The 12,454-nt window shown below is 47.1% G+C and overlaps 1 long non-coding RNA gene across 7 annotated transcripts in view; it reads left to right on the top strand.

The window, feature by feature from the left end:
* Positions 1-12,454, top strand: part of LOC119157794 — a 786,943-nt gene that overhangs the window by 414,564 nt on the left and 359,925 nt on the right. The window lies entirely within an intron of this gene.

Here is a 12,454-nt window from a genome sequence, read left to right as displayed (position 1 = left end):
GACCGGAGGTGCGTCGCGGTTGGCCTCTCCCCCCCCCTCCCCCTCTTTTAAACACAGTCCAAATTTGTAATGGGGAGGAAAAAATACACAAGGGGGTTGAGGGGGGTGGGGGGCACCCAGCAGCGTGCCCCCCGGGCCACGCAGCCCCGCAGCTGCGGGGAGAAGGGGCTGTCGGGGTCGGGTCGGCCGGCGCAGCCCCCCGGCCCTTCTCGCGGCCCCCGGCTCCCCCCCGCCTCGGGGCCGGGCTCTGCTGTGCAACACGGCGCGGCTCTCGCACCGGAGCCGGTTAGTGGTGCCCCCCGCTCCCACTCCGCGGGGTCAGGGCTCGCCCCTCACGGCCGTGCGCTGGGGCACGCTGGGCCAGGGCAGGGTTCCCCGAGGGGCGCTGAGCGCGGCATCCCCTCCTCCTCCCTCGGACCCCAAACGGTCCCAGCCCGAGCGGCGGGGGGGTGTGTGTGTGGGGGGCGGGGCCGCGGCAGGTCACTGGGGAGGTGATGGATGGCCCTGCAGCCCGGCCTGCCCATTACCGCTACGGCGTAATTGCATCAATTAACAAATGGAGATGCCCGTGTTTAACCAGCGACTTACATAGTGCGAACTTGCCTTCGAGGCAAGATCCCCGGGAGGTGAGGGGGGATTCCCCCCCCCGCCCGGCGGCGCTGCCGGGCCCGGCCGGGCGCGATGTCCTGCCGGTGGATATTAAAAAAGCACAAAAAAGCCGCTGTTTCGGGCCGGGGCGGCCCGGCGGCACCTGTCCCGGGCAGGCCGGGGCCGTGCCCCGCGGAGGCGGCCGGGAGCGGCGGGCAGCCCCCGCGCCGTGCCCGTCCCCAGCCGAGCGGCCCCGCTCCGCCGCTGCCCGCCGCCCCGCTCCCCGACGGGTGGCGCTGACGAGCCGCGAGCGATGCGCGGCGGCCCGGCCCGGCCCGGCTCCCGGTGCCGCCCCCGGTGCCGCCGAGCCCGGGCGGCCCCGGCCTTCCCCGCCCGCGGGCAGAGCCGCCGGCGGCCGCGGCTGGGGCAGCCGGGTTCCCGCTCGGGGCTGCTCCCCGGCGGCGGCTCCTGCCCGGGGGCCGGGAGCGGGGCGGGCTGCCCGCGCCGTCGGGGCGGCACAGCACCCGGCCGCTCCCCGCGGGGCCGGGGCGAGGAGGGGGCGCAGCGGGGGCGCCGTGCCCGCCCCGCCGGGGCGAGCGGAGGGGCCCGGGGCGGAGGGACGCTGCGCCAGCCCGCTGCCATCGCCCGCTGCCCGGCGGGCAGGGCAGGGCGCTCGGGCGGTGCGAACCCCGCCGTTTTGGTCGTCGTTAACGGGGGCAATAACTTCAGAAAATTCATTAAAGGACACCTTTGGGTAACATTACAGCTAATTATTTAATTGCAAGAATCCCTATGGGGGAAATTATGCTAATTATAAAGTAATAAACCCACTTGTTCTAAAGCACTTAATTCAGCAAAATTTAGTCATTTTTTCACCAGAACATTTCTTACATTATTTGATGAAAGAAACAGCAAGAGTGGCTGTGTGCTCGTCCTGCCGGTGCTTAGAACCCGTGGGAGCTGGCGCTGTGTGCTGGAGGGTCACTCGCGGGGCCCCGGCCCTCCTCACCCATGTGACGAGCCCAGTGGCCGCTGAAACCAGGGTGGAATCCACTGGGCAAAAGCACTTTTGTAAGAGATGTAACGCAGATCAGTGCAGACATCGTGTCTGCCAACCTTTATTGTGCGCAATCAACGTGAGAGCAAATGTGTTACCTGTCAGGTGCGTTGTAGGTGGCCTTTTGCAACCCAGCTCTCTCGCCACTTGCAGTGCTCTGCCCTGTGGAGATGTTTCTGTAGCACACTTTCATCTATACATGCCCAAGAGCTGCCCAGGCAACCTTTTTAATTGCCCTTACAACCTGGAATGTGAAATGGCATTAACAAACCCAAGTTCTACCTCGCTCCCCAGCTCTTCAGGAGGACACAGACTCCGGCTCTTTGTGTTCTGCCGAGCCCTGCCAGCATTCACCCTGTCAGTGCGTCACTGAGCGACCGGACTCACCATGTCAAAGCTGCCCAAACACCTTTCTGCAATTTGTAAATATTGGCATAAACCTTCTGTTAACAGGTTCTTGAGCTCAGTCTGGTGGAGGGCAGCTTTGAGGAAGGTGCATGCAATTTGCCGTTCTTTTCATCACAGGGAAACAGCTTCAACAGCCAGATTTCCATTCTGCTCATATGCCGCGTCTCGGAGAAGCGTAACTGCTGCTGTACGTGGTCACTGCAGATTTTTCTTGATCTAAATCTGTACCATCTCTCTCCCTGCACACAAGCATATCGTCCCATCCCCACGGTGTACGTCGCCTTCACCCAGTTGTCCTAGCGAGGGCTGTGCGACTATAAACGCCAGCAAAACCAGAAAACGATCTCACTTGATTCACAAACTTTTGTTCTTGAAAGAGGGGACTGTGAGGCTTAACTGTAAACATTTCTGTGAGCAGTTCCTCTTGAAGCAAGGCAGGAGTTCAAGTGAAGCCTACGATGCAATTTTTAATGCTTTTAAAATCAACATCATTTGGTTTAGCTCTGATACAGCTTTGCTCGGGAGGTAATTGCAAGGGGTGAAAGTAACAGTATGTTCTTCCCACCAATGCAAATTCAGCTGCCGACAACTGCAAATAAAATAATAGGTTAATTGAAACAAGCGGGGTAAGAATAAAGCAGCTTCAAAAACATGTAGCAGAAATGTGGCTGAGAAGAAAGTGTCTTTATATTTTAGAGTACAGGGGGATTTTTTGGCTGTTGCTTTTTTGTACTGAGAAAATGAAAATTCTTCAAGTCCATGCATGAATAAACAAGTACAGCTGGGCAGCCTAATACATAATTTATATTGATCAGTCACTGCAGATTTAACTGAATAAAGCCAAAATGAACACTAATTGTTTTGACAAACTAAAATAGTGTATATGATGGTTTATTGTGAAGCTCGCTGGTTACTGCTCTTATCTCGGTGGCTATTGTCAAGACTGATTTCTGCATGAGAGGCAGAAAAAGATGAAACAAATAAGGACAATATTAAGATTAATATCTTGTGGAAGATAAAGCATTTTAATTGCTTAACTTACAAGCAGAAAATAGAACTGTTTTCAGGACAGTGGGGAGAAAGCACGGGACATACTCTGATTTAGGGGATGAGGTATAATTGCTGAGATAACATGTGGTGCCTTGTCAGCTGAGGGCTAAACCTGAAAGTAGATTTTTGGGTTTTTTTAGATCACTTTTGAAATATATCAGGAATAACTTTGATTGCCTTGGACACATGTCTTCTGAAAGGGAACATCTAAAAAGATGTTAGTGGATTTCCAGAGAGTTAAGTAAGTCGGCTAGTTAATCCAAGAAGCTGCACAATTTTGCTTTGGTTTTGGTATGTGCAAAGTGGAAGAAATACATGGGTGGGCCTTTACTTTGCTTCTCCAGACCCTCTCATTTAAGTGGATGGCTAAATGAGCGCCATGTAAAATTTCATCTGGAAATTAAGTAAGAGGCAGACAAGGGTAATAATCCTATTCAGAGAGATCCCTAAGTAGCACTTCTGTATGGGCGCCTTTCATCTCATCGTATAGTCCTTTAGATTGGAAAAGACCTTTAAGATTCTCTAGTCCAGCGGTTCACCTAACACTGCGAAGTCCACCACTGAACCATGTCCCTGCGCACCGCATCAACGCATCTCTGTGTGATGGTGAGCTGCTTTTTCCGAGCAGCGGTCCTCTGTGGTGGCCTGACCCTGCCACCTCACCCTCCTGCCTCCTCTCCAAGGACCGGCAGCTCCATTTGGCTCCCATCATCACTGATTATTTAGAATGACGTATGGATTTGCTGACTCTTAGATCATCACCCTGTTTGCTGTGATGAAGTTTTAGGATATGGCTGTAAAATCGACTTTTGGGCTTGGGTGTTCCTGGGGTTGAGGGATGGTTGGATGCAGGGCTGTAATCTGGACTATTCTGTGCTTGGAGGCAGCCAGGCAGGGGGAAGCTGGACGTGAATCTTCCCCATGCCGTGCCAAGGGTGGGATTTTCCCTTGGATCTGGAGCCATCGTGAAGCCTGGCTTCTGAAACTGTACTCCGCTAATGAGGAAATACTCCTTTTGTAAGAGTGCTTTGCATCAGGGTGATGCAGTGCTTCCGTACCAGCTGTTTCAGGGTTCTTTATAGATTATCCTGTAAAGTGTGAGTTCTTCTGGTGAAGACGGGTCTACACAAAAGTTGTGGGAACTTCAGCTCTGAGGACTTGTTTGTGCTTTGCTGAGCTATGGGCTAACTCATGGCAGGAGGGTCAGGGCAGTGTCACAGCTCTCATTCAGGCTAACCCCTCTGTGGATTCAGTTTCCAATAAAATCAATAGAAATAATTTTGAATATTTTTTTGTTGTTGACAAAGCGATTGCTGTTCTGACACAGCTTGAGCAGGATATTGGGCTCACCAGGTATCAGTGCTTTCATGGCCTTTGTATCAGCTGATGTGCAGTTGCTGTGAAAGGCACTTGGCTGCAAAGCTGAGGGGTTTAAAATTAGTATCACCTTAGGTATAGTTTGTCATTTTTGTTCTGTGGCAGTGAAGGACAGTTTTGTTCCATTACCTAGTCTGCTTGCTGTAATTTCCAGGATCTATTTTTTAAATAGCATGCTGGTTGCATGCAAAAGCGCCTTATTTTCCAAGAGTTATCACCAATTGCACTATTAGACGTGGATGGCAGAACTGCTTCCTTATTTACTTTAATTTGTAATTTACAAAAGCCCAGTTGTGTTTTTTGTATCTTAAAAACTCAAAGACTTTATAACTTACTCCAAAACTAGAAGACACTTAACCCAAGTCAGTCAGTTGGCCTTGAGCCTCTTCATTAGTTCATGTCGGAGTAAAGAAGGGGCTCAGCTTGACTCCACCTCCAAATCCTGCCTGAATTAACTCCATTTTGCATTTGTAGAAACAGAACAGGACCCGCTGGGTAGTTTGCTGAGGCCTCTTCTGCTGGTCTCCTTCAGGTCATTCAGATTTTTCTCTGGTCTTTCCTTCCACTGGTATTTCAGGCAGTACGGAGTGCTGGGGGGGCACTGGGGAGGGGCTGCGGTGGCGATGGGCCATCTGCAGCCCACTACTCTGGGGAAGCTGGGACCACTTGTGATTTCACACACAAGCAGCACTAATCTACAATAAATCTTATAAAATCAATAAAAATATGGAAAGTATATCATTTTTAAAGAAAAAACACATGAGACATGGCCATTAAGGGCACAGCCATTCTAATACCTGTGTCTGGTTGAAACTGCAATTAAAAACATTCCAATAATAAATCTACTTTCAGTCTCGTTTAATGCTTTTAACTTTCTTGAAAGTTCAAGCTGGTATCCCAAAAATGTGCCAGGACTTTCACAATGTATTTTATAGACTCATAAATAAATATGGCAATTAATCTAAGCTATATTTCTCTCATATTTGATGACAATTTATTATGACACTCACTCATTCAGTGCACAAAAACTCTAATGCACTTAAAATCGGATTTCAAACCAAACGTTTTATGGGAAAATATAGTATTGATCATCCATTTAAAGATATCATGTGATGATTCATAACCTCCTATAAAAAGGATCTTATGAGGACATTCAGAATGAGTTTTGTGGACCATTCTTGCCACAAAATCCAACATACGAGATCTGTAGTTCTCGGTGATGTTTTATATTTCTGTTTGATGTTTTCACCTATAATGTTATTGTGGTTTATGATGAATAGCAGCTTTAAAATAAAACATTTTGCCTATCTAACCCGAAGTTGAATAAATAGAGGCTAATCTGTTAAACATACTAACACTTTTTGTCCTTTTACACAAAATAATGCACAAAATTTGTTCCTTTCAAGGCTAATTTCCACAATTTTGGATATGTTAATTGGGCTGTTAGTGCAATACACATCTGCTACTGTGTCCTTTAATAAAACGTGACCCAGGAGTCATCCTGCTCACTGCTGGTTCTGTGATACACCCTCTGCCACCCACTGCTTGGGAAGCTGCAGCGGCTCGTGCTTTGACATGCCAGCAGCAGTAATCTGAAGTCTGCTGTCCTGATTGCATGGTGCATCACTGGAAATGTTTTCAAAGCTGAAAAACTCTGGAAGGTACATCCCCAAAAATGCAGGTTCCTGGGGTAATTTATTTGAACTTGAGATTGGGTGCAGGAGGAAGGAAGGGGATCATGGCACGTACGCTGCGTATGGGTTAGCGTCCAGGCTTTATCATCAGCCTGCAGACACTTTTCTGTGGAAATGCTGCTTTTGTTTCTCCTGCGCGTGGATCAGCTCTTGGAGCCTGGCTGGGGCTGGTGCGCAGCCATGCTGGCGGTGGGCATGGTTTCTGTGAAGAGGGAAGGTGAGGTGGAGGATAAAAATGGGAAATACCTTTTTCTGCCTCCGTAAATAGTTAGTGTCTGCATTTGTGGACATGACTGTTCCCTCCTTCCTCCCAACTCTGCCTGCCCGCTGCCTCCCTCAGCTCCCACGAGGGCCCTGGCACGGCTCTGGGCCACAGGGGCGTCAGCAGACCCTGGCTGCACCCCAGCCCCCAGCCCCTGCACCTCCAGCCTCGCCGGGGACAGATGGCCCGCAAGTGCCTGGGGTTTTGCAGCAGCTGAAAATAGTCGACTTCTCATGTCATTCTCTGAGATTCTTAATATAATGATGTTTTCCTGTTTGAACAGCCCGTAGTCATTGCCAGCCTAATTATTTTCTGGATAGCTTTCCTTAATGCCATAGGCTTTAGGTGGTGACACCGATGCTTGGAGAGACAGCAGAAGGAAATAAGTAGTGAAGGCTAGAGCACTTGGTTAAAGAAGAGTCTCATTTATAAATCAATTTTAATAACATATTTAAAAGCTCTCACATTTGCCTTTAATGTGTTTCCATTTCCCCCTTGGTCATTAATATTTAAAATATTTTTCTTTACTGATCTTTTTTCTATTGTGTCCTTCCTAACTTTCCTTTCTCTCTGTAATCTGCAAACAGCAAGTTTTTGAGAAATGCGTAATCCATGAAAAACCCAGATAATTTCGTACAGGAAAAGCCTTCAATCCAATGAAAGAAATTTCAGAGGAGTTGACTAATTGTTTAAAAGTTATTCCAAACAGTTTAAGTCATAAAAGAGCATATGTTTTCACTGATGGACTTTCAAAATGAGAAGGCGCCATTATTTCTACTAGGAAGTAACATTCAGCAGTGAACTTTTTTTAAAAAAAACAAGCCTGTGGATAACATTTTTCAGTAAGCTTGTTGTGGAGGTGGCTTTATTCCACAGATGATTTAAGGGCATGAGATTGCTGGAAGTCCGTTGAATTTGCACGCCAGGGGCCTGCTTTACTTTTGAAAATGGGATTTCGGTTCCTGGGTTGTACATACCTCTCAGGTGGAGCTCATCTCTTCAAACATGCTGTTAAAGAGAAGACAAAAGGAGACGGCTTTTGGAGGATGGTCAGTGACTAGTCTCCCAGGTGGGGCTGGGTAAAAACCTCAGACATATGCTTTGGAGGGTTCATCACGTTTTGTAAACAATGTTCAACTCCAGCTGTGCTGTGGGTGATCGCAGCCCCAGGTGGATCTAGCAGCTGGTTTAGTTGGAGATTGCCCAGCAACAAGAGCAATTGCAGCTCCATTTGAGGATGGGTGAAGAGCTGTTTCTGTAACACCTCGGTTAAGTGGATCTGTTACACCTGGAGCAGGAGGAAGGAGCTGGGCTGTTGTTTAGGATGAAATGCGGCTGGAAACAGGAGCATGAGCCATGTGGCTGCAGGACTGGGGCTGCCCAAGGTGGGTGAGAAATGTGGTGGTGTCCCTGCTGTGCTTGTGTCCCCTGGCTGTGTCTGGGGAGTGGTCTGGGAGAGGCAGCGCTGGGTAAGGGTCTTCCTGGGCACCGGCGGAGGTGAATGGGCAGAGGGGCTGCCAAGAGGGGAGGTGGTTTCCCGGGGCTGCAGAATAGCTCAGTAGCAGAGGTAGGAGTTACCTCCCTCCTTGGTCAAGGCACGCAGTGGTGTGTGGCTGGAGTAGCGTGCCATCTTGGAGGAGCTGCGGGAGCTAAATGTAACATGTGAATTCTCTGGAGACAATGGGGAAACCTCCAGAAAACTGTTTGTATATCGTGGGGAGGCTCTGTGGGCAATGAAATGCTGCGCTTTATTGTGGAACAGAGCAATGACTGCTCATCAGAGCCCCTGGGAAGGGTTTTAGACACTTCACAATATCTGTTTAACATTTTATTTTAACTTTATTACTTTAGTCATTAGTTTACTGTGTCTAGGAAGTAGATTTCCTAGCTTGTGCTAAGTTTTTGTTTTATGTTTTTATGTATATATGCACACACTGATAGTATTCTCAGTCTATAATTCATCTATGAATTCTTCATGATCTGTAAATGGGCGATGAAGCAAAGAATTCTAAAATGTAACAAAGATGGAATGGGGTTCTGTAACTTTTATTATTTTCAAGGAAGAGTTTAATATAAAGATCATGTTGTCTGATGTTTTAATATCTACCAGGGAAGTGCTATAGCTACTGTGGTTATTTTGTGGGGTTTTTTTTGTTTTTTCTTCTTGTCATCTTAGTAAAATATGTACTGTTTTTTGGGTGGATGGGTTTAGCACCGGAGATCTGTAGTGGCAGAGGAGACATTTGCATATATATTTCACTGGCTGATGTTGAACGTGTAAGATGAGTTAGTTGTACCAACTCCTGATGCAGCAGGTGGTAGTTCTGCCCGAGTGCCTCCCTGGGGATGGTGAGGTGACCCTGCAAGATGCTGCTTCTCTGAAGCTTCAGTTGCACATAAAAGCACAGGCTCCCACAAGACTGAACCCTAAATGATGGACAAAAGCTTGTTCCTCTGCTGGTTTGTTCCTCATTCATTAACTCCCAGTGCTTCTTTGATTATGCAGAGCTAGAAAAGCCTGAGCAAATGTGCAGTGGGCGGTGCTGGAACAGCCTTGCTTCGAGGTCCTCTCCTGGCTTGCTTGTGCTCCTCATCACTTTGTAGTTTTATGGTGTAAAATTACTCAATGGAAGTATTGTCCCATGGATTGTTTTCTCCTTACTCTTCTGTTGAGTCTAAATATTTATTCAACCTCCTTCCGCTGCTTGGAGCCTGACTGTTACAGGGTTTCATTGTGGAAATAACGGATTGCCTCCCTCGCGTGCTGTGCTGGGGAGGGACTGAGCAGGCAGGGCTGTGCGCCGGCCTCTGTTGGCCCTCAGCATCGCAGAACTGGGAAACAGCCCCACTAAATTTGCCCCACAGCTCTGCCCAGGCTGCTGCTCCTCACAGACAGCTTGTGTGTGCGTCCGTGTCTCCCTGTAAGAGGGTCACCAGTCCGGGGGCTCTCTGTTTCAGGGCTGGGTGGCACCATGACCGCAATGGCCACCTTTTGTCACCTCTGTGTCTTTGGTTTGGTCACGTGTGCCAAATAAGCCCTGGGCAGTAGCAAGCTAAATTGAACATGTACCATAATATGAATAGGATTTTACTTAATAATCTTAATTCCCTTATGAATGACTAAATGCCACATACAGACGGTATGCAATCAGTCTCTTTAGTATTAATAGATACATCTGCAGGTGCAGTATCCAAAGCTGGTAAATAACATATTGCTTGTAGATCTAGTGAGTGAACCCTCCAGGGAATCAATCAAACTGGCGTGGGAAGAATGTCCTTAACTGTGCCAAAGGATGGTGTTGTGTGTGTGTCTTTTTTGTTTGGTGTTTTCTTTTTTTTTTTTTTTTAAGACTGCATCAGTTTAGTTTTCTCTTGTATTCCTTTTGTACTGTTAATTTGCTCCTTAGTAGTTCTTCCAGCCTAATCTGTGCAGTGTAGTGATGAAGCAAAGCTGTCCTATTAGAGTTTAGAGAATGATGGGTAACAATGAAGGTTATTTGGCAGATCTTTGACATCAGAAAAATGCAGAAAATATAAACCCCAAGATCCATCATAAGCCAGACTTGGCCATTTATGCACAGTATTGCACTAGTGTGCTCCTGCAGCCCCGGTAGTGGAAACCTGTTTGCTGTGTCGAAGCTGAAGGCCACGCGGTGAGCAGCCGCAGCCCAGGGCAGTGTGCCGCCTCATAACGGCAGAGCCAACTCCGCTTTCTATCAATGAGACATTGTTAGGTCAATTTAAAAGTAGAGCCTTAAAATCACTGTAATTATGCAAATGTTGCCCTTACTATTACCACTTTTGTCCTGATAGCTTTAGCTTATATTTTACGAATGAAGTCGTCACATTTCATTATGCTGTTTGCTGCCCCGTTGCTTTGGAGATGCTGTTCTCGCTCTCGGGTTCGGCCGTTCCTGCCCCTGTGGTGTGTGCTGTCCCGCAAACTGGGCCACCCGTCTCGGCTGGTGCCTGATGTGATGACTTTGAAGAGTTCTGTTAGTGTTCAACACAAGCTGTGACTGCCCCCAAACATCTTTCTTTCTCTTCTCCTGAGCGTTTCCCTGCAAACGTTACCTGTTCTCACCAAACTCCAGTCAGCCTAGTTTTTTGTCAGAGGCTTCAGAAAAGCCCTTGGTACATTTAATGATTAAACTAGAAAACCAGGAGTGTTTTGGGAAAGGCAGTGCAGGTGACTGAGATTCATTGGTTTGGCATTAGCCTAAAACTGTTTCTGTTAATTGAAAGCTTTACCATTAACTCAGTGGTGGAGTGTGAGGCTATTAAACAGAGCTGGTAAAATCCCCAGGTTTTCCCACAGCCCTGTGGAATGGGGCTTTTGGAGAAAGACCAGCAAAAGGCAGCCCTAAACATCAGTCCTTGCATGATAAGAATTATATCTAACAAAAAAAAATACTTGATTGCAAAAATCACTTGCAAAATCTTGTGTATGTTGAGGTTATGCAAAACAGATTAAAATTATGATTTATTATTTTTTTTTTTTAAACCAAGGAAATTAAATTTGGGAGCTCTTTTTATTTGATGCCCCTCTTGGTCCTGCAGGCTTCCCCCTGCCCTTCATGATACCCAAATCCAGTGCCCGTGGCTGTGTCTCGGGGAGCAGGGTTTTCAGCTCCCTGCAATGAAATATTCAACTTCCTTGGAGAACACTCGGGCTCAAGTTTTGCTGGTTTAGGGATTTTTTTCTAGAGATATTTTTGCAGAATGGGCAATGGTAAATCTTTAAGAAGCAAGTGTGCGGAGAGGCTGGCTACTGCCTTCCCAGGGCCAGCTGCTCGTGGCTGCCTACGTGGGCCTGAGCAACGTGCTGCTGACGGAGAGCTGCTTTCCTTTGGCTTGGGCTTTTGCTCTTCTTTTCAGCTTGCTTAGTGGAATCAAACTTCTCGGAGGCTTTTTGCTGACATTGGTAGTGTTGCAAGGAGGGCTGAGCTTTAAGTCTCATTCTTAAGTGAGTTTGGCCCAGCAGACTCCATCCAGGACTGCAGTGCCTTCACTGGGGCTGTCTGGACATCTCTTTTCCCCTTAAAGGGAACCCCTGGTTTAACAAATGCATTCTTTTGTCTTAAACTCCTGTAAGCCCTCTGTGTGTACTCATCATCAGCCCGACTCGGGTTTGCTTGCAATTGGACTTGAACAAGTACTAATCGGTTTAAATGCATCTGCAGTTGGGTTTTGCATCGGTTCAATGAGGTCAATTTAAGATTGATTTCCTAAAGCTATTGCAGGGCTTCCTGTATTGGCAGGTCGAAGAATTATTGAACACCAACTTAGTAACAATCCTGTTTGTATTGCAGTGTCTTCATCTCCACGTCAGTGCCTGAGCACTTCAGGAGCCCCTGTTTGAGTTTGTAAATCAGAAGGCAGAAAGAAATAAAAACAAAGAGCCATGTGAGTAGTAGTCCCTTTCGTGAATCCAGGCCATTGTTGAAAGCACATCAAGCTGTGGGTAGATAAATATTTTTCTGGAGTCAAGAGCAGAAAAGCATGTGACACTTCAATTACCACTGTTCATATTTAAATGTAAATAAGTGGCTTCTTTACTCTATAATTCAACAAACCTTATAATTATGATCTTATGATATTTTCCTAACGCTTGCAGCAACATATGGCACTTCAATGAGCAAACAAGGCAAGAAATGGAATTAGGAATTTCTGTGATGTTTGTATGGGTATTTGTGGCTCTTTTATAACCCCTTTGTTTTAAATACCTCATTTCTTAATTTAGCAGTCTATATAATTGGAATAAATTTACATGGAAGAAAAGTGAGCCTTGTGGTTACTGCTGATGTACTTAAATCTGATGTAGAGGTTTTGCTGGAAAAAAAAATAAATCCACAACTCCAAGCAGCTCAATAGCAGTAAAAAATATTGCCAAAGCTAAATGATCATTAAGGACTGCATGGGTCAGTGCCTTCTTAGAGTAAATTATTTTAGCTCCTACAAATCCTTCTGTTCAGAACACTGTGCTGATCGTTTCAGACTATGATCTGTGCGAAGGCT

This window comes from Falco rusticolus, chromosome 15 (genome assembly GCF_015220075.1).
Source record: "Falco rusticolus isolate bFalRus1 chromosome 15, bFalRus1.pri, whole genome shotgun sequence".
NCBI lineage: Eukaryota > Metazoa > Chordata > Aves > Falconiformes > Falconidae > Falco > Falco rusticolus.
Note: the sequence above shows the minus strand (reverse complement) of the source record. Positions and strands in the feature narration are given on the sequence as shown.